This window comes from Falco cherrug, chromosome 4 (genome assembly GCF_023634085.1).
Source record: "Falco cherrug isolate bFalChe1 chromosome 4, bFalChe1.pri, whole genome shotgun sequence".
Lineage (NCBI taxonomy): Eukaryota > Metazoa > Chordata > Aves > Falconiformes > Falconidae > Falco > Falco cherrug.
Window position 1 is genome coordinate 82,399,018 of NC_073700.1, and position 26,319 is coordinate 82,425,336.

Consider the following 26,319-nt stretch of genomic DNA (forward strand, 5'->3'; position numbering starts at 1 on the left):
TCTTTTGTGCTTTTTTACCAACACAGCCAATCATATATGCAACTTAGCAACATAAAAATACCTCATCCCTACTTATGACACCTCTACCTTACAAAAAATTATTAAGGCATCCATTAAGAATTTCTACCAAAAGCACATTATTTTCTGTGCATTGCTTAGGGGAAGTCATAAAGAAGTTGACATTATTTTCTTTAATAATTGCAGAGAAATTCAAGAAATTTGCTGTTCTCTGATTACTAAATAAAGCATACATTTAACTCATCTTGAATTGGAATACATTTGTGGAAAAGGCTTCTGCATATGGTTTCATATTTATTTCTGCAAGGTGAATACAGTGACAGGATTTTTTCAAATTAGACTATACAATTTTTTTATTAAATCAAAACCAGTAGAGTTCCTTCTTAGTGAGTGTTCTGGACCTCATTTTAAGCCATTTGAAGGAGGTCTGAAGTTTATTGGATTTTAAATACATCCTTTTCTCCATCAAGGGTCTCTTAAAGGATAGTTTAATCTGTGTAATTTACATTCAGGAATTTCATTTTACATGCCAGGCTCTGGAACTCTCAAATCCTTCAGCTTTTCGTTCTTATCAAACATAATAAAGTGATCATACATAACCAGTAGGATGTATTTTTTTTATTGTCATCCAAATGCCATTTTCAAATCCAATTTAGGTTACACAGGATGCCAATTTCAGACAGTTAAGAAGTTAGATGGGTTTTCCAAAGAAAGATTATCAGTAGTAAGTATAAACATATGTCAGTTCATTAACTCAACAACAAAAAAACCACCAGCACATCAGACTTCATTCCCTCCTACGTTTTCAAATAATACAGTAGGTCCTACTTGAGGCCCTGTAGGGTCCTGATACAAAGACTCCCAAAACCAGTGGAAATCTTTTGCTTTCCTAGCAGTGTTTGTACTTAGGCAAATTCCAATACACCTGCACATTTTCTTGAGTGGGCTTGATCACATCTTAAGATTCGGGACATATAAGGGCCTCATGCAGTCTACTCCAGCCACTGGTTAGAACAGCTTCCAGTGAAACATTCTCCAGCTGCTCCATAACTTCAAGAGTTACTACATCCTACTTACAACCACAGACAACTTCTCTTCCCCCTCTCTCCTGCAAATGTAATACACCATTTTTGCCTGTACAGTATAAGATTTTTTTTCCCCGTTTGGTTAAAATCAATACAGCTTTTATACAAGGCAATGATTTGCATTTCTTAATCACAAATATTTTTTTCCCAGTGTTTTGATAGGGCTTAAGAAGCATTTTTTTCTCCCTGTACTTTGAAAAAGAAATGGTCTTTTATTTCCAACTTTAGGAGCAACCAAATCTAAATCCATGTTAATCCCTAAATCATGTAAATTCTAACAACTCCTTAGAAGTAGTACTAAAGTTACCAGTTACTTTCTTCCTTTGCTTAGTGTGATGCAAATTGATACAGACCAATGAAAGTGGGTTTGATTTCCCTGTGCAAATGAATTAGATGGTACACCAAAAATCAGTAATATACCCAACTTGAATCATGTGCTAAGCATCTTATTCCTTGTATACACAGAACATTTTATTATTAATTAAGCATTTGTATATTTCTTAGGCTTAGGGAAAAAGTGAATCTGTCTTTAGTGGAGCTTTATATTCTAATGGGGATAGATGGGGATTCTGCCAAATCCAATACACAACTGTCATTAACATAAGCCAGTGAAGTTCCACTGTTAGGTATAGTTAAACAAAAGTTATGAAGTAGAGTTTCTTATCTCATGTACATTAATATGTTTGGACATACAGAAGGAGGACAATCCCTCCTTTCCTCAGTCATCAAACAGAAGGGAAAAGAGCTTGAGGACTGACTTATTGCTGGTTCTTCAAGCAATTGCTACATCATTAAAGCAATCTAAGATTTTTTTCCAATCCTTGTCTGCAGGCAGCAAGCCACACAGTACCCATTTGCTCATGACCCTAGTAGATTCCATGTCTTATGATGAAAATGAAAAATTGTTTAGAAGTCTACACCACTTATTTCAAATTTGGGGACAGCATCATTAATAAAACATATAACAGCACTTCTCAGCACCCTTTCAGAAGAATGGAGCACAATTTTAAGTCTCAAATACATTCATATCCAACCATTCAAAAGCTTTCAAGCAACTACTTCTGTGCCCTTAAAGGAAAATGTGAATAATAACTCAGAGGGCTAAGCCCGTCCCACTAGCATGGCCCTGTAAGAGGCACCTCATACCAGCCTTTTCCCTAGAGCAACCAAGAAAAGGGAACAGGTTCCAAAATGTGTTCCTGCCTACTTGCATAAAGCAATTAATCTGCTCCCCCTTGAGCAATCAGCTCATTCATAACTGCTGGTTGCTATGGTTGTCCACAGAAACCTTTGCCCACCTCCCATTGCTATAAGCCAACTCCTGCTTCTACTGACAGAGAGAAAAGGAAAGTAGGCACACAGGCCATGCCCACCTGCTATTGCCTGAGCTTGCACCGAGTTGGGGAAAGTCTCAGTGTTTTTCCATCTCTGGGTTTATCCCAGTGTAAAAGCTGCTAGGATATCATAACACCAAACTCTCTTCAGAGAGATGTATATTGACTGTGGGCCAATATACATCAAAGGTATCACAGTAAGTGAAAATACAATCTGAATTCACATTCAGTGGAACGGAGTCATAAGCAAACATACAGGGTTAGAGAGAAAGCTCTTCCCAAATATATAATGTGGGATTTCCATATTGCACCTCCTGCGTATAGAAGTGTTTGACAAGATTTGTAAGACTGAATATATGGGGGAAAGAGAACATACAGGTTTAATAGCATCTGGTCACGAGTCAGGTCAGAAAGCCATGGATACTTGCTTGTAATCTCAGGGTAGGTAGTGTCCATAGCTCCTGATTGTGTTTCCAGCAGCTAATGTTTAGAAAGTATATATCACCTCTACCAGAACAGAAAATAAATACAAAAATATTCACCCTGTTATCCCACAATATCTACACTTCCACCAGCAAGTAAATAAGATTAATTTTACATTCGCGCTTGAATTATTGTTGTTCAGCCAATGAAAACAAAATATGAAGCCCTACTGAAGAGCAGTTTTAATTTGACAGCATTTCTGAAGCATCTGGGGAAATCTGCTGTCTATGAATGCTGCATAAATTCTGCTGTTGTTTTCTACAGTACTGCAAAAGGAGAACTTCCAAGTGTCGTTCACAGCAGGAAATGCCTTCAGCCTATTTCTACCCACAACCAATAATTCTTAAGTTAATATCTGGTGGGCCCCTCCAAGCATTTCAAAATAGTATGCTTTCTGCAGTGGTCTGGTAAGGACTGTATGACCTACAAAAATTGGTAACATGAGTTCTGCCATCTCATAATTATGTGTTCCCATGTCAGTTTTGTTTACTATATCAGTGATGTAAGCTGTGATTAGAAAAAATGTAGCATACAGTAATTAAAATATATGTTTTTCTTTTTATGCCTTTTTCCTCTTTCATTCCAAATGAAAAAATAAAATCCTGTTCAGGTCCCTCCTATCCTGTTTCTACTTCATCCATCCTCAGATCCCTCAGTCATAAAATGTTGATGGTATTCATCAAGATTTAGAATACAAGAATGGGATTTTTCATTCCAATTATCACTGCATTAAACTTGCTTCCCTTTCATAGGAAAGTTTCATCCTATCTATTTACCACGTTATTTATTACGAAAGACTGAAATTAAAATATCCCTGTATTTACAAACTTTTTATAAGCCTTAAGACTAAAAGAGCTGCTTATACAACATCAGAGCATAAGTCCAGTCATTCTGTTAACAGTAGCTAATAAGAGATAGCTATGAAGACATATGAAAAACAAGGTATATGTAGCACGTTTATATATTCAAACTGATATCACGATCCACACAGGTGATAATGAAAGCTGCACTGATCATCTGATTTTCGTCTTGTCCACCAGCTTTCTGAACCTTTCAGGCTTGCCTATTTCCATTATTCATACAGCTAGAATTTGAAGTGGGTTAATGGCTGTGACAATGTATGCTAGCTGAGGATCTGGTCCTAAACTTCTAGCCACATCTCATTTAAGATTAAACAATAAACATCCTACCAAATAAATCTACTTGATATTATGACAAGTGTATTAGGAAACTAGATTAGATAATTTCTGAAGCGCTTGGTGTTTCTTTTTTTAAATAAGGTGCATGCTGGAAGATGCTTTTATTTATTAGGGTGCATTTTTTTTCCTATGAACTTTTTAACGTTCAAAGAAATAGCAACAGAAAAACCACAGAGTAAAAGGTAGAGCATTAAAATCTCATTGTGGTGTACACTAGAGTCATTTGGATGATTATGCGAAAAATGGTTTTTCAAGCTAGTGTCCTGTTCTTCACATTTTAACATTAGCTTCAGGATTATGCATTTCAGAAGCAGACAATACCCACTCAGTTAGAAAGAGATTACCTTAAGTCTTCTTTATGAAAAACCAGGGAGAAGTAGGAAACTTAAGCTCACAGCTATGTCTGTTTTAACTGTGCTGACCCCATTTGTGCTTCACTGCATCAATGCTGAGAGCCTTGCTCTGACTTGAAAGGTCAGAGATTTAAGGAGCTATTCCTTACTGACTGTGTTCTTATTTCTGGCTATTTGATCATAGTACTTTTTAAATGTTCATGACCCAGGTTTACATGTTTCAAATTCCATTCTTTAGAAAAGAAAAAGTCATCTTCTTTCAATTCATAAGGCTCAAAAAGTCAAGTCAAAGTACAAAAGTACAATTTCTCGGCGTGTCTGCTCTATCCTTATTTGTTCCATTTTTGAGTGACTGAGTACTTGATTCAGCTCAGGCAGCCACCACTCCCAGTTCCTGAGCCTCAGCCAGGTCTCTCAGGCCCATTCACAATTCCAGCACTAACTTTCCATAATTATTTTATTTCCTTAATCTTCCCAATGGTTGGTTCAGCCCCAGGTGGGCCTCATTCCTCTCCAAGTTCAATAAGACAGTCTCTTACTCCCTCTGCTCTCCTGTCTCCTCCAATTTTGTTTTTTGCTGGCAGCCTCACAGTATCTCCTCTCTCTTTTACACACACAAACGCACACACGCACACACACACAATAGCATGGGAAATACCACAACCATTTGGAGCGAAACAAGGGCAAATTGTGATTTGCCACACCTAGAAAAGAAGGGAATGAAACAAAGGGTGAGGGAGAAAAAAAAGAGAGAGAGTATGAGGGAGAAAAGAAGATCACAAAACTTTAAATAAAGAAAACGGAAGAAAAAAAAAAAGAAGAGTTTAAATATAGCAGTAGAAAAACAGTGAAAAAATGATACTTGTATATATAAGGACAAGAAAAAAAAATCTAAGATATATTGGAGATGAACAGAAAATGTAAAACCAGAATAAACATTAAACCCTAAATATCCCAAAGCTCAATGTGACTACTGCAATTTCTACCTATCTGCCCAAAATACCTATATCTAAAAATATTTGGAAAGGTCCAAAAAACCCCAATCAGTTTTATCTCATCGTCTCAGTCTTAGCTTATCACATAGTATTCCTGAAGTTGAAAATGTTAAATGCTGGAGCTTTCCCTCGCTTTTTCCACAACATGGTAACCTGGATTGTAGTACATATCGTTGTGCAAGTGTAACCCTGCATGCTACATCCTGGTGTAGCATCTAACTGTAGTCTACAGAGACTTAGTTTGTTGGCTACATCTTCATAAACTGTTTAAATACATGGCTGATTTAAAGCTATAACTATGTCTAACCTGTGGAATTCAGGCATGCTTCCCAGCTCCTACAGCCGTGTGTGTGTGTGTGCGTGCACACACCCCAGCTGCACCCTGGCTCCATGCTAACTCCCTTCCACCCTCCGCCCCCACAGCCCGGTTTCCGGCCCAGCCAGGTCCCCCCCGGATGATCAGGGACATGGCTATGGCACACACCCCACAGTTCAGACAGAGCCTCTGGGAACCATCGAGCGTTACGTTTGCAGCAGCCTGAAGCAGAGCTTTGACTCGGGGTAATTATTTTGTGAGCTGAGCCTTGTACGAATATTGTCCGCTAATAGTTTTGCTGTGAAAAAGCATATCTTTGCTCACTCTCAAAAGCAAAAATAAGTAATATCAGTTCATTTTTTAAAAGAAATTACTTTAACAGCTTGTGCCATATTTAGGCAAAGGAATACGAGCGTACAGCCGGGCCAATCTGGTAACAAAGGATGCACTGGCTTGGTAAAAGCAACCAGAGCATTCACATGGCCACATCGCCAAGCACTGCACTGGAAGTGTACTCCTAGGTGTCAGTAGTTCATGCTTGGCCATCTGTATTTTGTCAACAATAGCAATTCACTTTTTAATGAATGTTTAAAGTCTCAGTTCCCCCAGGAGCAACAGCTACAGAGAGCATCAGCTATTGCTGAAAGAACAGGGATTCTAGGAATAAACAGAATATTGTGGAATGGCAAATGGGAACCAGTGACCTCATTACTCTGGAAAATGTCTCCTTTTGAACCACAAGGAACTCTGACAATTGCAAAGGTATAGTCTGGAACAATGGAGTTTCGTAGAGATAGAGTGAAAGCAAAATTGAGCCCCCTGTGTACTTATGGCAGTTCTTTATTATGTGCCATATATTATCATGTTGTGTTGTGTTTTGCTTTATCGTTGTTGCATCTTTATTAAAGGTGGGCCAGAAATAAAACCCAGATGTAAACATACCTGCACTTCCAAAGCACTTGGCTTTAGCTAAGAATGTGGCAGCTGAAAGTCATCCTCAGCACATTTTGTTCTAGAAGGTTTACATTCTTCTTCTCTTACAACAAAAAACAAGGAAAACATTTAAAATAGCAAATAAAACCTCACTGTTGTAAAATAATTATGTATTATGTTGTTTGCTGCAGTTTAAAGGAATCTGGTCTTGTAGTTATGGGGAATTACTCTGACTTTAAAGAGAAATCAAGGAGGATAGCAATTTTGCTCTCTAGTCTTCAGGATACTAAGAACACAGGACACATTCTTGTCCTGAAGTCAAGGGATTTCCTTTGTTTAGGCTTATTAGCTGAGTTACAGACTGGTGTCTTGCAGTCAGACACCGAGGTCTGCACTGGATTATTGAGTTGTAGGACACAAAACCATATAAAGCAAGAGATGTCATTATTCCAATGACAATGAAGGAGAAAAATATCCACTGCTGACAGGCCTACTCACTCACAAGTCCATTGGTGTCAACATACATAGCAGCAGAGACAGAATAGGTTAGGAAAGAGTTTGTTACATCTGGTTAAAAGGGAAGTGTAAGAGCTAAAGGGGAGCAAAATACTGTATGTCAATATTTGCCCTACTGAGGAACTGCAGACACATACTGGAACTGAAGGATACCATATATAAAGAAGTAAGTAACCACATGTATTATTTCAGCCCTGTGCCCCAGCTGTAAAACATTATTTGAAGTTATAAGGTTATAATAGTTGCACAGCTGTGGGAAGGTGAGGGTCATCCATTTTACATACATATTCAAATTAAGAATGCAGGGCTGCCGGCACAGAGCAACAGCAATGATATGGCCTCAAAGGTAGGAATGTACAGAAAGACAGACAACAATATCTTTCGCTTTCTTTTTTGGATATGGATGTGAACATTGTCACTCCTCCTTTGGTTGTGCATGGTTAGCCCTGAAGATGGAAAACAGTGATCAACCTGAGCACTTAAAGTACAGATTCACAGACAATTCAGGAACCTATGTTAAAAAAAAATCTTCCAAAAAGTCCTGATTTACACCTAAATCAGGTGGTGCCTAAATGCCCTAAGTGCTTTTTTTTTCAATATTCAAATGTGTTTCTTGAATCACACATCTGTTCATGGCTAGAACTGCCCTGGCTAGACTTTCTTTAAGCCCCATCTGGATCCAGAAACTAGATGTTTTCCACATATGAATGTGCCTGCACAGCAATACACAGGTCATATGTACCTCAACTAACTCTTAATGAACTAGTCTGGATACCAGAAGCTCATAATTCATCACTCCCCACTGACTAATTTATCCTCTTTTGATATGTCTTCATGACCTTCCACTACGTCAAAGAAAAACAGAATTGCTGAGGTTGGAAGGGGCCTCTGAATATCATCTGCTATGAACCCCTCCTCAAAGCAAAGTCAACTAGAGCAGGTTGCTCAGGATCACGTTCAACTGCATTTTGAAATATCTCCCGGTATAGAGACTCCACAAACTTTCTGAGCATCCTGTTCTAGTGTTTGACTACCCTGACCACAGTGAAAGAGCTTTTTCTGATGTTTAAATGGAATTTCTTCTGTTTGAGTGTATTGATTGCCTCTTGTGCTTCTGGGGCTCAGGCTCAGCAAGCTCTGGTTCTGCTCTAGGCACTGCTCCCAGCCCCTTGTCTGCAACCAAGATACTGAACTTTTTCTGTAGCTGCAGATCTGCAGGCAGAGCAGCAGTCATTTGCCTAATGCCAGAAGCCAGAAGCTTGCAGCCTTCACCATCACGGGGTCTCTGACACCCGTGACTCTGCCTGCCCCTCCCTTCATACAGCTGGAGTTCAGGCTCTTGCAGCTACAAGGTGTTGGAGAAGACCTCATCAAACTCCTTGTCTCTGATGCTACGTAGTCTGAAGACCTCCTCCTGCAGCCCTTTTACTTGGTGACACAGATCCTCCCTTAGTACACACCTCCTGCAGCCAAGGACACCATCTCCCCCAGCCCCAGCTTCATGTCGCAGCCTAACCTGGCAGGCAGCTAAACACCACGCAGCCGCTCGCTCACTCCTCCCACACACTCCACACCCCACAGTGGGATAGGGGAGAGAATTAGGAAAAAAAGTACAATTCATGGTTTGAGGTAGGCAGTTTAATAGGACAGAAAAGGAAGGAAAAAATAAATAATAACAATGATGATGGTAAAAGAATTAGAATATACAAAACAAGTGATGCACAATGCAGTTGTTCACCACCCACTGACCAAGCCCAGCCAGTCCCCAAGCAGCTGTCTCCAGCCAGCTTTCCTCCTAGATTATATAGTGAACATGATGTCATATGGCATGGAATATCCCTTTGGCCAGTTGAGGTTAGCTGTCCCGGCTGTGTGTCCTCCCAGCTTGTTGTGAGCCCCAGCCTCCTCGCTGGTGGGGTGGGGTGAGAAGCTGAAAAGTCCCCAACTTAGTGTAAACACTGCTTAGCAACAACCGAAACATCAGAGTGTTATCAACATTATTCTCATCCTAAATCCAAAACACACTTTACCAGCTACTAAGAAGAAAACTAACTCTATCCCAGCTGAAACCAGGACACCTCAGTAAGGCATCCCCGAACCCATGGACCTGCAGAGCTCCCTCAGGAGCTCAGGTTGAGTTGATGCCAGAGGAAGTTGCTTTAGTTGCTGCCCCATGACAGGTCACCACCATTGCTGAGCATGTGTGCCCCCTCCTCAGCAGAGTTTCTGCTCCCCTTCTGTGCATACTTCTGCCTAAATTGGCACAGACTGCTGCATCTCCTGGTTGCTCTATTAGCTGCACTTTGTCTCACACATCTGTGTCACACAGATATGTTTAAACCTCCTGAGGGATATAACCTAGCTGGGTCTCTTAGCACAAGACCAGCAAGACACATCTCCCTGAAAATACAGCAACAGATGCTGTCTTCAACAATGACAACAGAAACACTGGAGAATAACTCTCCCCCCTGGGATTTTGATATTATTTGTTGCATATTGGTACAGTTCTAACAACATTTGAAAAGCAGACATTGTTACTCTCTATTTTTACTCTAGAGTAGTTCAAAAGACTCAAGTAAGCTCTGCTCATATCATAGAAAATAGTTTAGAAGCATCCTTTGACCTTCAGTAAATAGGTGATACCTACTCACTTGCTCTGGGCAGTTCACTGTTTTCCTTTTGACTTTAGGTGCTTTCTTGGTCAACTAGTTAACTATTCTAGATTGTGGTTTGAAGCTTCTATGTACTGGGAATCTAGACAACTTAGGGTACTAGATAGTCTCATATAGATCAGAAGAAAAATACTTCAAAGTAATTATAATTTTAACCTATTGAAATTTCTGAAATTAAGATCCAAAAAGGGCGATGTCCCTAAATACTACTGGTGGTGTGTATCCCAGGTCCTTAAATCTCAAAGGGCTAGACATTCAGATGCTCAGGTCATCTGCTCAATACATGAATGAATGCAGAATTCATTGTGATGCCAAATGAATAAGAGTTAGGAAGCTAGCTCCTGGTGTTGGATTCACAATTGTTCAGCACTCTCCATGAATGTAATTCTATATCTCTCTCATTCCTATTCTAGCAAAGATGACAGATCAGTAAATATTACCTGCAGAGAAGAAGGATTCAAAACATTTGAGAAGAAAATTCTACATTTAATTATGGCAAGAAGAACACCACTATCATGACCTGCAGTCAACAAGGAAGAAAGATAAAGAGCAGTGTCAAGATCAGAAATTCAGTCACTCCTTCTGTATTGGGAATTGTGAGACTCTCAAAAATAGATCCACCAGAAATAAATTATATAATATCATATATAGTAAATTATTGTCCAGGTATCAGGTGGGATAGAGTTAATTTTCTTCTTAGTAGCTGGTGCAGTGCTGTGTTTTGGATTTGGTGTGAGAGCAATGTTGATAACACACTGATGGTTTGGTTGTTGCTCAGTAATGTTTATATTAAGTCAAGGACTTTACAGTTTCTTGGGTTGTGCCAGCAAAAGGGCTGGAGGGGCACGGGAAACTGGGAGGGGACACAGCCAGAACAGCTGGCCCAAACTAGCCAAAGGGATATTCCATACCATGGGACATCATGCTGAGTATAAAAGCTGGGGCAAGAAGGAAGGGAGGTACATTTGGCATTATGGCATTTGTCTTCCCAGGTAACCGTTACATGATGAAGCCCGGCTTTCCTGGGGATGGCTGAGCACCTGCCTGCCCACGGGAAGTGGGGAATGAATTCCTTGGTTTGCTTTGTTTGCATGTGTGGCTTTTGCTTTACCTGTTAAACTGTCTTTATGTCAACCCACAAGTTTTCTCACTTTTACTCTTCCGATCCTTTCCTACATCCCACTGTGGGGGGAGTGAGTGAGCGGCTGCTTGGTGCTTAGTCACTGGCTGGAGTTAAACCATGACAATTATATAAATTGACTTCTTTTAGTTCCATCTGATAAAAGATGTCAAAGTCTGTACAAGTAAAATTTAACAGGTAGATGACCATTCTTTCCCATTAAGGCCAACAATACGAAATGGATTTGTATGTACATTTAGAATCGTAGAATCATTTAGGTTGGAAAAGACTTTTGAGATCATCTAGTCCAACTGATCTTGTAGATGGGTGTCACATTGGCCAACCTCCAGCCTTCTAGTACCTCCCCTGTGTGCCAGGACTGTTGATAAATGATGAAGAGTGGCTTGGAGAGCTCCTCTGTCAGCTCCCTCAGTACCCTCGGGTGGATCCCATCTGGCCCCACAGAATTGTGCATGTAATTTAAACCCTCTTTACATTATAAAACTGCTTACTGAGAACAAATCATGGTCTCTGCTAGCTTCCAAATCATACCCAGCTGCTCTTTGGGAGATCAGTAGTTGTTTTAGGATAAAAACTTGCAGTGAACTATCCCAACAGTTTAGCAGTAGAGACAACTCACTCAGACACTCATAACATTCCCTGGAACTGTCTAATTTTCCAGTATAGATCTGACCTGAGAAACTGCTAAATCTAATACTGATTTTACACTTAAAAAGAGGAAAAGAAATAAAATAAAATAAAGATCTAAATTCTTTAGTTTCTTTTTATTAGGAAATGGGCTTAAAGACATATATTTTTGAATGAAAAATTAGTACTTATAGTTTGATTTTCCAAAAATAAAACATCTGTAATAGTGCTGTTTGTCTATCCATATGTCTGTTCAACCTGCCTGTCAGTTTTCATCAAAAACTTTCAAGGAAGTGAGTGAACATAGACCACAAATTCAAGGAGCCAAACTTATTAATATTCAAAACAAACCATGTTCCTTAAAGTCAAGTCATTACGTACAATGTAATCATCTCTCAAAGCTTCATTTCAAAAGATAATGCTAGAAGTTAATGTAGGAATTGCAATTTACACAACAAGAGATCATTCAAACACCATATCTGTATTCAAGGCTGTAGTAAAAGCAACCGCCCTGTAAAAATCACAGGTGTCCAGACTGGTAGCCTGTTTTGTCTCTTACAGGACACTGTGACTCTCAGAGGTGCATAGTGTGAGTACAAGAAACAATAGGCACAAGCTGGAACACAGGAAATTTTGACTAGATAAAGGGGGGGGGGGAGGGGGGGAAAATCATTAAAATGGTTGCCCAGAGAGTCTGTGAAGTCTCCATCCTTGATGATACACAAAACATGACCAGACCAGGCCCTGAGCAGCCTGTTTTAACTGGACCTACTCTGAGGAGGGGGTTAGACTACACGATCTCCAGACGCTCCTTCTAGCCCACACAATTTTAGGCCAATTACATGGAGTCTACAAGCAGAAAAGTAAGAGCTGGTGAAAGAAATTAAATCTGGTCCAATTAACCCACAGAATAAAAATTAATCTTGAAATGGATTCATATTTCACTAACAGGTATTAAAGGATGTCTGTATAACTCACTGGCTTGCTTATGTACTCTTCTGCCTCTGTTCAGTTGCAGTCATTGGACTCCACTGTAATCTCCATTTTAGTATACTCTGAATTTCTAGATAAAACTTAAAAGATGGAAGGCGCTCAAGACTGTCAGCAACAGCCTATCACTGATCTATATAAAATCTCTGGATTCAGCAAGTTAAGTGAAAGATATATTTATGTAGCGAGATACCTGGAGACAGCAGAAGGCAATACCCAAGGACACAGGAAGATCGAAGCCCAGGCAAAGTCAAATGGACGTAGAGATTCCTTGAATCTAATGCAGGGTTGGATGACTGCCTGAAAGTCATCACAACAAATAAGAAACCAGAAGTCTTTAGAGGAAATAGTCACAAGTGTGTAGACTTGAGAAGAAATATGGAACATAGATCTGAGTGCCAAAAGCAAGTTAGATGCCACAAGTAAGCTAAAAATGTTATTAGTTGTATCTACTGCTTTCTTAGGAAACGGGATTTTGTGCACATCCATTACAAACAAGCAGAACTGTACAAAAACAGGTGCTGTACCTGACTTGTACCACACTTCGGTAAACTGAGATAAATCTGCAGGGCACAGACAATGAGAACCAGAATGAAAGAAATGTGATACACAATGCAATTGCCAAACACGTGTATTTTGTGGTATTTGAAACCCCTAAAGATACCTGGTCAGCTCACTAGCTGTCACTCCAGAAAGCCACAAGTTTTCCTTATCTGCCAGCCCCATATAGGTGTGCCAGGTACCCTGTTGTCTCTCAAATGGCACCCACCATCTATTTTTAGGCAAGTGAATTGAACCCAAGTTGTTCAGACCAAACATAAAATTTTTGTAATCTTGTCCCACTTGCCATTGCAGAGGCTAGAGCTGGCTGTTTTGCAATCCCATGTCATATTTCTCTTCTTACGCTCCTCACCCCTCATGCTACGGTGGGACCAAGTAAGGGCCTTTCAAAGCAAAAAGCAAAGGGAGGCCTCAGCACTTGTTCCAGACAGAAAGAAAGAACTTGGCAATTCAGGCAGGCCAGACAGACCTAAGATTTCTACTTCCAAGCCACATGCTTTTGGCTACAAAGGTGATCTCAGACACTTCCATCTTTCTCTTTGGTTATTAAATAATATTATTCTTTGTTTCAGATAATATCCACTGGAACACTGGGAGGAAGAGACTACCCATGTGTTCTGTCACTGGAGCATTCACCTTTTCCGAAACCAGAGGGCAAATCTTGCTTCAGTTAATATTTAAATCTTTATTCACCCAAAGAAACCCAAAGTAGCCTGAGGTTGGACCGTGCACATTTGATATGGTACAGACAAGAGACTGGAGTTGCGTCAGATAAATTTCAGTGAAGGAGAAAGGTGTGGAATATTTTCTATATGAAGAAGTTTGGGCAGACCATACTGTTCTGTTTGGAGAACAGACCATGGAAGTGGTAATGAAGGTCTAAAAAACCATTGAATTGCAAGAAGAAGGTGGACAGAAATAACTTTCTGGATTCTTCTCATACAAGAACTAGAGAAGATCAAATAAAAACTGTGGCTGGCAAGGCCAAAGCAGAGATTCTTCAAGCAAGACACTTCATGCAAAGTATGTGCAAGCTCTGTGAATCCTTTTTACAGGGTGTTGCAGGTGCTACAATTTTATATTGTGTGAAAAGTGATTAGAAATATTCATGGAAAAAATGATCAAGGCCTATTAATTACAGAATTAATGGCACATGAGTGACTCCAATTCACATTGGGAAAGAAGATTTCAGTATGTGTTTCACCTTAAGCAGACACATTCCTTAAGCAAGTATTACTGAGACTATCAGACAGACTGCTGGGCTGGAGAGGCGATTGGTCTGTCTGATGTGGCCATTCTCAGATTCTTAAGTCCCTTACCTGAATAAGGGAGAGCTGCACTTTGCGACGAGGCTGCTTCCGAAGAGAGAATCTGAAGCTAACATATGGCTCTGTGATTGAGCAGAAACACCACCCTGCAGTTCCAAAACTCCTTCTGAAACTTGTTCATATATTCCCAGCATTATCTGATGAAAAGAACAATAAAAAAGAACACTTTGCGTAAAAAGTCTCAACCAGCTCCTCTGTTATCCAAACCAAAACTCCACACTTCCCTGAGACTTTCCCTGCCAGAACCACAAAAGACATTGGCACATTCTATAGGCTCAGGCACCAGTAAAATCCAATACGTATCTAAAGAAGACTGATTGCCTGTCCTTACTGCAATGATTTTAAGGCCCAGTGCTCCACAGGGGAGAGATACAAGACAGCCAGGAAAGACATTGTGAAAACAGACTGTGAGCATATAAATCACCCGTGCACTTCAGGCATGGAAGCTAGGAAGATGACTGCTATTTGGAAGATTAACTACACAGTACACACTAAGGCAAAGCAAGCAAATCTTTTTATATAGATAAAATGCAGAATACTGCGGGGGCAAAAAAGCAAACATCCTTCTGTACCCAGTGAAAAAGTTGGCTTTACTGAGCCAAGAACTGGAAAGGGTTATTTTTTCCTTGTGCTGAAATATAACCTCCACACCATAGCTGGAAGGAGGACTGGGGCACTTGCCTACAATGATTCAATCTAGTATGGAAAAAATATATGGTCTTACAATGATTTTCTAACACCAAAGAATTTGTCTATTTTAATAAGCCCAGAGAACCTAGGTGTCTGGTGATTTCTTGTCATAAATCAGGAGCTCATTAAAAAGAAAAAAAGTGTGAAAAGAAGGCAAAGATTCTGGCAGGAGTCTTGAGAAAACAATTGAAAAGCATTTTTGAAGTTTCATTCGTTTTGGTGCAGTATGTGCAAAGGCCACAGCTCTGAGCACTAGTAGTTCCGAAGTCTCCCAACTAAGTACCTAAAAGCTCCTGAATTTACTGAATTTTAGACCATGGATTCAGTTTTCTGCCTGTGTCTGGATATTGCCTGCTTAGAACGAAGCGCAAAGCTGTGGTTGTGGGAGGGAGGTACAGAAAGTCATGCTACCTGACCAACAGGAAATTCAAAGTGCATCAATTGTAAGAGTCCAAAGAGCTGTTGAAAAGTAAGATAAGGTTCAGAAGGGGATTACTGTGTCCTAAATGTGATATTTTTATTGAGAGGGCAGTGCTTAAATTACATTTTTATGAGCCAGCGTGGCATACCATCACTTTTTCATTTTACTGGGAAGCTTGCTGGGACTTCTCTGGTTCACAGCTGCAGAACGGATTAATTTTATCCTCCCCTGAATGAGACCTTCAGTCCCACTGTAGCTTCTAACTTGGAAGCAGCGTGCAAGGATACTAGAAGACAAAAATAATTACATCATCAGAGAGAGTAGAAGAAAACCAGGATCAAAAATGGATAAAATGCTGAGACTTGATTCAGCAAAAACATTTGTGTGCATGTTAGCCTTAAGCATCCCTGTCTAGTGAAGCACTAAAGTACGTTCTCGGGCTTAATTGAAGTTAATGGGATTTACACAGGTCCTGAAGGTAATCACATGCTTCACTGCTTCATTAAATCAGAATACAAGTATTACAGGGCAAGGTTTATCCTCAGGGAATTCCATTGAAATACAGGGTGATACAAAACTATAAATCATTTTAAGGTATTTATTATTAAAATGCATGCACAAAAATATGCTAAGAGGAGCATGGGTTGCTTGAGAGCTGAGCCTCAGAATAGCACTTTGTTTAACAAGATATCTGAGACATAAGACCTGTTTAAGTGTAAAATCAGAAGTAACTACAGTGAAGCCAAGGCCAATGCAGCTGAGATCAATATTAAACCCCAGAGAAGGGGATTTTCTAAAAGTAGTGGGGGGAGGGGAAGAAAAATGGAGAACAGGTCCCCAAAGAACATGATAAATGATGATGGGTTAGGCAATATAGTTTTGCTTCCACAAGCCAGGCTTAATCCTCACTCAGGAGTAGACATTGTGCCACATATTTAATCTATCCTTTAGAGAGAGTCAAAAGGATCAAAAGCATCACACAGATACTTAAAGGGAAAGGTCATATTCCCATTGAGGACTAATGACTATATCCGTTCCTGCAAGCACGGGGATTTCTAGCGAGGGAACTAAAACTGCAATGTTTCCAGCGTTAACTCTGGCTGTAGGGTGTCTGCTGTCACATCAGCTTCTTGAACCCTACCCCTTTACTCCAAACTACCCTCATGCTGTGAGCTTGCAGCTCCCCGTGTTTCTCCTACAGCCTTTCCATACCTTTCAGCACAGGGATTTCTTTAACAAAATTAAGCTCTGTGATCAGATCACCCGAAGCCACTGCAATGTCTCAAAACTACCAAAGCCTTTGTGGTTACAGAAGAATTGTAGAGAGCTGCCATAATTTAAGAGCAGGGATTTTTTTTCCACTGTAGTGGTTCAATGTGTGTTGTGTGCACACATGTGCTTCAGCACAGATGGAGATTCAAATGAATATCAGACCCTTTGGTGTGAGTTCAAATTTCCTGAAGGTGTTGGAATGTCTGTAAAACATCAGATGCCCTTTTGGTTGTTTTTTTATAAATACATTTTAATTCTCTGCTGATTTGACATTTCACTTTATTTAGGAAAAATGGGGGGGAAAATGACAACATATTGAAAAAAGTTATTACGGAAAAAAAGAACGGGGGAAGGGAAGGAGGCTTGTACGTCCTTGGCAGCTACCTGCCTTTCTTATACAAAGCCACCTATGATTCTTCTACAACCACAAACAAGCCAGGTTTTCTTTGTGCTCTGTCCAGAAAGGAAGTTCAAAATATGTACATCTACTCCAAAGCTATTAATCTTTTTTACAAGATTATTAAGGGGAGTAGAGAACCATTGTCATCTTTCTTAAAATAAATTTTCCCTGAAGCTTCAGGAATCTTTAAAGTAAAGTTTAAGATATTCCTTCTTTTTTCTCTCCTAACCCGTTTACCTCCTAAAAAAATGTTACCTTATGACTGATTTACTTCTGCATTAATTATATACACTTCTCTGTGTCTTCAGAAAAAAAAGGAAATCTTTCCCAGCCTGCTGCATTTAGAGCCCTGCATAGCTGGCTTTAGTTTCAGCTTACTGATGTCAACCCAGACCCACAGGGCTGGAGAAGTCGTGCATCCTCAAAGGCTGAAAGATATGTTGCATGAAAGAGTTTCTAAACGGTCAGTAAGACCAAAAAACCCACAATCTCTGAACCTTTAGGTTTTCCAAAATGGTTTCAATCGCATATTGAAAGTAACACAAGGCAAAACAGCAACAAAAATCAGAGTCAGGCCCTTAAACAAATGTCATCACTGCTTAGACTTTAGTGAGGGTGTTAATTATTATCACAAAGTGAGGAAACCACAGAATTGTTGGACCAAACACACGTTTCATGTGGAGAAAGTAGTACAAACAAACCAAAAACATACATCATTTTCCATGGAGCACAGAGAAGATCCATCTATTTATTCAACAAGCCTTAGGGATCCTCCTCCTGTACAAACTATCTAACCTACTACAATACAACTTCCATCCCAAGGCTATTACAGCCTTCCACATGCCTGTAATTTATTATTTATCTCAGCTATGAGATTATTACTGGAGTTGTAATAATTCGGAGTGCCGTTAAGAAGGAGCTTGTTGCACAAAATCTACATACACTTATGTTAGTTATGGCACTAACAATGGAGAATCAACCTTCTCCCATACGCTCACATTTGCAATTCTTTACAACTTTTAAACTAAACTTAAAATAAGCAATTATTCCACCTGGCCATAGGACATGGGATATAACTACAGGAAAGAGTGTATATGCTATACTCTATGGCTGAACCATGCACATCGTGAAAAATCTACTTTTCAGCACAGTGTGACATAGGGATCAGTGATGCATATAGTTCAAAAGTTATCCCAGAGAACAACAAATACCAGGGACCCCACATTAAGGCAGTAGAAAGGCCACAGTAAGTAGTTTTTGCATAATCTGTCTAGAAGGTATCCTCTTTCCCCCTTCAATCTCAAGGTGATTTGTTACCTGAGGCTGAACAAAAAATAACATACTCTAGAAGGTATCCAATACAGGAACATTATCTAGCCATGCCACAAAGATTTGTTACTTATAGACCAAGCTAGCAATAAAATTACTCACAATGTTGAGGGCAAAACAGAGATTAGGCAGTTCACTGATCTCTACTCTCAGAATTAAGAAGGACAGATCCTTTCCTGGTATGCCATCATCATAATGAGCAATTTTTAGACCCTCTCCTTGCTATATACTGATGACATACATGACAGAAAAGCTAAGCAGACAAACTTAGGTTAGGTTATCACCACATTTACCCGATTCATAACCACGCTGTCAGATCTTATCTTTAAACTGATAACCGGCAACATTTTATAGATATGCACAGTGGCTGTACACTGGTTAAAACAGGCAAAATCTAGGTTGAGAGAAAGCAAGTGCCTTACAAAGGCAATAGAACAAACTTCACAAACTGAAACTTCAAGTCAACCTTATTGAACCCCTGGAAATTCCTAACAACACAGTCTAAACTGGTGTACTGAATATAGTTAAACCGCTTCAGTCAACGTAACTTTTAACTGAGGTTGTTCAACATTAGCAATTTGAGCTAACTTACCTAGCTTAACTTAAACTAGGTTTAACATGGTCTAGTTTTTCAACTGACCCAAACCAATTAAATTCCTTTATTTTCTGATGTATGAATTAATTTTTTTAAAATGTCTCATGCTTAAAAGTCTGCAAGCAAAGCCAATGCTGCACAAACCACACCTTTCCTTGAATTTATTGCCATCTTTTTAGAAAGTTTATTTAAAAGAATATAACCCAAATATGTGCTTTTCTATGAAACGTACTTTTCAAGTTCATTTTGCCAGAGAAAATACTCATTTTCCAGAATGGCATATTTCATTTGCTACCAAAGAGGACTGACTGTAACATAAAGCTAGTGGGTCCTTTAGAAGAAAGAGAAACAATTTGACATGGTAGGTCTGGTATCCTTCTGCAATATCAAATGAAGCCCTACATTTTCAAAATGATGCATGGGAATTTAACCACGTGATGCCCATTAAAATCAATGCCAGCTCTCATGGTTTATGAGGTCACCAGAAGTCCTTGATGGAATTACAACCCTGTCCTGCACGGCTGATTGTCTTGTATCACAGACAGAGTCTGAATCAAAGCCTATAAAGTCAACAGAAATGTCTGCAGTCAGTTTGGTCAGGTCTGGATCAGGTATTTCCACTGGAAAGAGAGAATCAAGAGAGAAATAAATTACTGAACAATTGTTAGTTTAACAGTGTGGCATGGGTCTTACGTTGATACATATTCTTCTATAGTAAGGGGGAAATAATGTCTTCCTGTGGTTGTGCTGGAGGCATCTGATGGAAAAGAAAAACACTGGGGAATACTCCTTGGAAAAACAAAAGGACATCCTGTGAGAATGCAGTTACAAAGTAATTCTTTAAGCATACCTAACAGCTATAACACAACATACCAAACGCAATATACTTGAAGAATAAATATTCTGGGCTCTCTATGCATCACCTACGTTGCTAGAATTTGCTGTACTGGTGCACATCTATCAGCTTTGTATTTACTGGACAGAATCTTTTAATACCCATCACGCACTAACATTTAACTTCCTAAAAGTGAAACATGGCACCAAATTTGCACAAAGACTTTGCATGTTATTGTATTTTAAACCACTCAGTAGTTAACAAAAGACTACGGTCTATTGGTATACTGATTTTCTTATTCTCTCATCTGGAATGTGATCTTACCTTAGGAATAAACTGCTGTGTTGACTGAATACTTCCCAGTTCTCTAGGTAGCGTTCCTGGGGTTATATTACTAGCAACAGTGACTTGCTATAGTCTCCTGAATCTGTGTATGTAAGATATAATAATTTTATTCAGGAAGTAGGTGTTTGTTAAGCCACATGATGATATTCAACATTAAAACATGGACCAGCAAGTTTCTAGGAGTTTGTGTGTCTATCTAACATAGCACTCCATCAGAGTACAGTGTCCTAAGCTAGTTAAAAATGTAGGGAACAATTTGTATGCCCAACATGCATACCTTGCAAGCAAAGGTCTAGAAAAAAGCAGACATGCTTATTGAAGGAGATTTGCACAGAACAAATACATAATGTCTCTGAAAGAAGTAGCAAATTTGGAAATGTAACAGCAATGAGATAAGGATTATCACCTGGTGTTCCCATGGGTGCATGGTGTCTGTGGTTTACTTAGGTTTCTGTTATCCAGGGCTGTATAAAACAAGCAAGGTACCTTGGCCAGCCAAAACCAGTGCAATACATTTTACAGCAACCCACAAAATCAGATCAGATGGAGAGAAAAAAAAGCTGGTGCTTTAACATGGCACCTCTCTGAAGCAGGGAATAGAGATGATACAAATATAGCTGTACCGCTTCCATATTCAGGTGTTCTCATACTTACTGCCCCATCTGTCCACAAGCTGGATAGGTCACCTACCAGATAAGCGTGAATTAACCATACAGCGAATGCTGCGCTGTATCAAATGAATTTCTGTAGCAGCTGTGGAGGCTGTGGCAAAGTTGCAGAGGTTTTGAATGGCTGATTGCAGTGGTACCATGGCTTTTCATTTTCCAAGAAAGATTCTTTTAACACAAGCTGCAGCATATTTTCTTCTGTCTTTTCTTTTAGTCTCTGTTATTACTGTTCTTTGGAAAGAAAAAAAGTCAGGAAAGTTCAGAGTGGGGCAACTTTTTCATTACAGAGGATTGAATCACCCAGTAAAGGACAAAGTTTACAGCAGGAATCCTGTGAAAGAAGCATTGTGTACGTATGTTCACATCCAAACCTTATGATATAGCCTGTAATATTTTACCTTTTGCAGCCAGACTGCTTTCCTTGCCCTTGCTTTAATGAGCAGTTAGAATACACACAGCTGGCCTGGGTTATTCCCCTTTCCCATCTTCTCTCTTCACCCCTCTGAACATTCAGCAGCAGCTAAATTTTACTGATAAAGACAACACTATGCAAAAGGAAAAAGATGTATTCTTCATGCTGTACAGCTAAGCGGGGCTAAATGGCTAATAAAAACTCCCGGGCATCAGCTTAAGAAGGGCAAAGGAAAGGGCTGGTGCGGTGGTGGAACTGGCAGGAGAGGGAGGCTGGCGTGGCGGGCTGTGGGGCGGCATATGTCAGCCCTCGAGCTGGAGCCAGTGCCAGTCGTGCCGCACGATTTGACCAGCACTACCTGAACAGTGCGTGTTTATTTCTGCAAAGTGCTTGACTTCCATCGGAGGGCATTTTGTGCGAGCTGAGATGAAAGCTGTTTGAAGGCTTTCTATAAACAACCCAACAGGTAAGTATTTGACATGGCTAAATACTTTGCAAGCAGCATAGAATTAGTAATTGGGGATTTGCAATCTCTCAGCTCGCACTTGTATTCCAGCGCCTTATTTCTGAGGAAGAATTCACAGCCCTGACACAAAGGTTGGAGTATTGCAGAGCCCAGGCTTTTAATATGCTTTTTAGAACGAAAAGATTAAAATAAGTACTTTGGGGCTGTCAAACCAAACTTTCAAATTCTTTTACCTTCACGCTGCACAGTGGCTATTGGAGGGATACCCTGGCCAGGACCGCTGGCAGCTCGCCCCCGCGGAGCTCCTCTTTCCTTGGCCCTCGCCTGTGAGAGGCTGAAGCGGTTGTAGCACCACGCAGGCCCTCAGCGTCCGTCCAGCACGGCCTCGGGAAGGCACAGGCCCTCATTCCCGAAGGCAGATGTGCGACAGCCCGCCAGCGGGGGATCTGGGAGGAGCAGGTTGCGACGAACCCGGCGAGCAGAGGGCTGAGCAGCCGGCGAGGGCGGCGGGCGGCGGCGGCGGGTGCGCAGCGCGGCCGCCAGGGGGCGCTGTGACACCCCCACCCCCCCGGGGCCTGCGCCGCGCGGGAGCAGGGGCGCGCGGGGCGCGGGGCTCGGCCCTGCCGCAAGGGCGTGTGGGAAGCGTCGGTGCCGCTCGGTGTGCGGGGCGGGCGGGCGGCACGGCGGCCCGTTACAGCGGGGTGATGCCAGGGCGGAATCCAGCCGCCACGCCTGGGAGGAGAGGGCAGAAACTCACGAAAGCCGTGGCTGAGGCTATCGCGTTTAGAAGCGAACTAAAACCACCCCTTCCCCGCAGAACCCGCTGCCCGCAAACGGCTGACATTAGGAACGCTTGTTAGGAGCGCGGCAGAGATCTAAAAGCAAAAGGCTTTGTAATTCACAAGTGATGGAAAAATAGCTGAGGAAAGGCTTGCTTGCTTGCTTGCTTTTTTCTGCCATTCAAAACCCGTGTTTCCTTCCAAAACATATCTACCCCTTTCTTATTCAGTATTCTTACCTTAGGTTCATTAAGTTTTCTGCTTCAAATAATTGACATGTAACGGATGCATGAAAGCAGGTTGATGTAATCTTTTAGATTAGGATGCCAGGGATATAAAATAGGAAAAAATGAATTAATTTTTCAGGTGTTTAAAAAAAAAAAACAAACCAAAACCAAAAAAACAAATCCAACAACAACAAAAAAACCCCCCATAACTCAAAAAGATATGATTTATAAGGAGGAAAAGTAACTCATGCTTTCCTGTTAAGTTATAATATGAATGGTAGCATTTTGAACTCTTGGCCTAAAATAGTTATATTGAGCTTTGATCCTTAGGACGTTAACAGACGGGAAGCAGAGGAGTGAATTGGAGTAAATTTAATAGTATCCAGAAATAGAATAATTAACTCTTATGGTGCCTATTAGCAGCTAGGGTCTGAAGGAAAAGGATTTAGAAAAATGAAACCAGGAAGGGAAAAGGCATTTCTGAATATTCTTAGGTATATAAGTTATTGGAGAGAAAATTATGACATACTTCCTTAATACGAGTCATGAATGAAAGCCAAGTTCATCTTCTTTATCATCCCCCAAAGAGGGTAACTTTGCAAACAGGCTGAAGGTTGTAGGCCACTGGTAACTGTCACTGCTCATTTCTTGAGCTTCTATTCTCTTACATTAGTGAACTTTTCAGTAGATCTACTCTTCTCACAATACATGTATGAGCAGTTGGAATAACAAGCATTCTTGTGAGACATAAGAGCTACAGATGCTCTCTGTCTTTTCTTTCCAGCCTCGTTTGCAAACTAGATATCAAATCCTGTTTGGCTGACACAGAGCCTAGATCTGTGTAGGTTGGCCCAGAAGAGGACTTAGCACTTTCATACTCGCTCTTTTACTTCTAAGTGTCTGCATCAGTTCATACTGCCCGATGTGGCATGTCTTCCCTCTTGCAACAGCAACCTGAGCTCAGGCTGTCTGTACATGCAGCACCTTTGTGCCTGTTCAGTGGTATTAAGACCATTCTAGGAAAAACTGTGAAAGTAGGGGGGGGGGAGGTTGTCCAACAGAACACAGATGGGGCTTGAAAAGGTTGTGTTGGCCACAGCACAGATAGGTTCAAGTGCAGATTGAGACCTGTGCTTAAAGCACAGGGTAGCTTTACTCATGTACTTTCCTGTTTAATTGCTATGTTAAGCATTGCTCTGTTCCCACAAAAAAACATTGAGGTGCCTGAAAACAACATGCAGGACATATTCTGTAGCTAAGAGAAAGCCTACAGAATAAGAGGTAAAATAAAATGATTCCATAAATACCAGAGATATGTTCTTTACATCAAAAGAAGAAGCACTTCATTTTTCAAAGGCTAAGACATCAGCACAGGTGACAATGTCTTTCAAAGTGTAGAGCAGATATTAAACCACTTCACTAAAGCTATGCAAAAACTCAGAAGGATGTACTTCACATGATTATGTATAATATACCAAAGGGGAAAGGAAGGAAGGAAGAAGAAATCTCCCCAGCCTCTCTGCAAATGCATACAATAGAAGTCATTGAAAAGCCTCTCAGTATTTTGCAGTGCTGGACAGTAAATCAATGTAATCTGCATTTCTGCAGTAGCAGGAAACTTTCCAAATGATCACTATAAATGGAGCACATGTTTTACGTATAGGTTACTATTTTTGGCAGTCCATCAAACCCCTTTGATCTGTAGACAGTGGGGTTTCATCCAGCCAGCAGGACAAGAATAAAAGGCCCATATTCTGCCTTGTGCCAAGATCCACTCGGAGCAGGCGATGGGGAGTCAGTTATGGTCGCACAACTCGGCGGCTGATCCTGTGTCAGCCTGAGTCACAGCAGAACTGAGATAAGCTTACGTAGCTCAAGTACGCCCTAACTAATCCCAGTTCATTTCAGTCCCTGAGATGTACCCATTAAGAACCAAGAGCACTCTATTCTGCTTCTGTGGGTCTCTCGGTCATTCCCTGTGCCAGCACAGGGAGAAGAGCTGGCACAAGAGCTGTTTATACTGCCTTGTGCTGGCTGCATGGCTCCCTAATGCAGGGAGCATCCCCCAGGGGCCAGTTAAGCCAGCACTCTGCAACACCTGCACAATACAAAGTGACGGAAACCAGCACAGAGAGTCTGGCCCATGGGTCCTCAAAATGGAAAAAGGCCGATGAAAAAAACCAAAACAAAACCAAAAAACACACCAAGGCAAGGGAAACCAGGCAGCACAGGAGGATTAGAAAGAAAAGACCAGGACAAAAAGTTATAAAATGGAGCAGATCACTTCCTGCCTGCAACAGAGCTGAACTTGAAAAAAGATCCACTAAGCCCACGGTGCTGCTGCCCAGTGACAGTGTGCGAGTGACCTCCCTCTCCTCTGGTTCCTCATCAAAGAGGATGCCAAGATTTATGTCTCCCTTTCTGAACAGTTCTGGGAGTTTATACTGGGCCTCAGTCCATTACAGCCCCTGTATAAAGCAAGCAGCAGAGAGGAGTGTTTTCCCGCATGTCGATAATGCACTATGGGACACAAGTGTCTGATACCCATGATTTTGTGGCTCTCCACGTTGATTCCCACCACAGGGAGAAGCAGTGCTGACAAAGAGAATTACAAATATCTGATTTGCCCACTACATTCTTTTTTTTTCCTTCTTGACTCTGAAATTCATTACATTCATGGCATATATATAAAATACATTTTCATTAGCCCATCATCAAAGCACGCAAATCTTAAAACCTCTCTGCTGTTCTGAGTGACATATTTCAGGAATAACTACTTAGAAATAACTGCTGTAGATGTGTCTGGCTGCTGAACATGAAAGTATGGGTGCTGCTGACTGCCTGGCAGCTGGCCCAGCATTTAACCCTGCTGTTTTAAAATGTCGTAAAATAAGCACAATTTAATCTTTTGAAACCTTTTGGTCAGTGACTGTGATTTCCGCAAAAAATGACTTCAAAGGAAAGACAGGCACCTTTGTTGATGCCTTTTTAAGCAGTCATGAGTTCCAAATTATTTTAAAAAAGGGAAGCAGAAACCTCAAAGTGTGTAACACCTCCTCAGAATTAGATGCTGAAGCGATATGTAAACTGGGCTGTAAAAATCGATCCTCCACTAGTGATGTGGCTAGAATGATATAATGAAAAGATAATGTCAATGGAAAAAGAATATCATCATAGACTAATGGGCTCCTCCTGACACATAAATGCCACAGCAAAGCTCTTATTTTAATGAAAAAATACCATTAAGAAGCCAAGTTATTTTATTTTCAAAGCAGGATGTGTTGAAAACGTTCTATTTCTGTTGCTGTATTTCTGTTTTGCCAAATGTC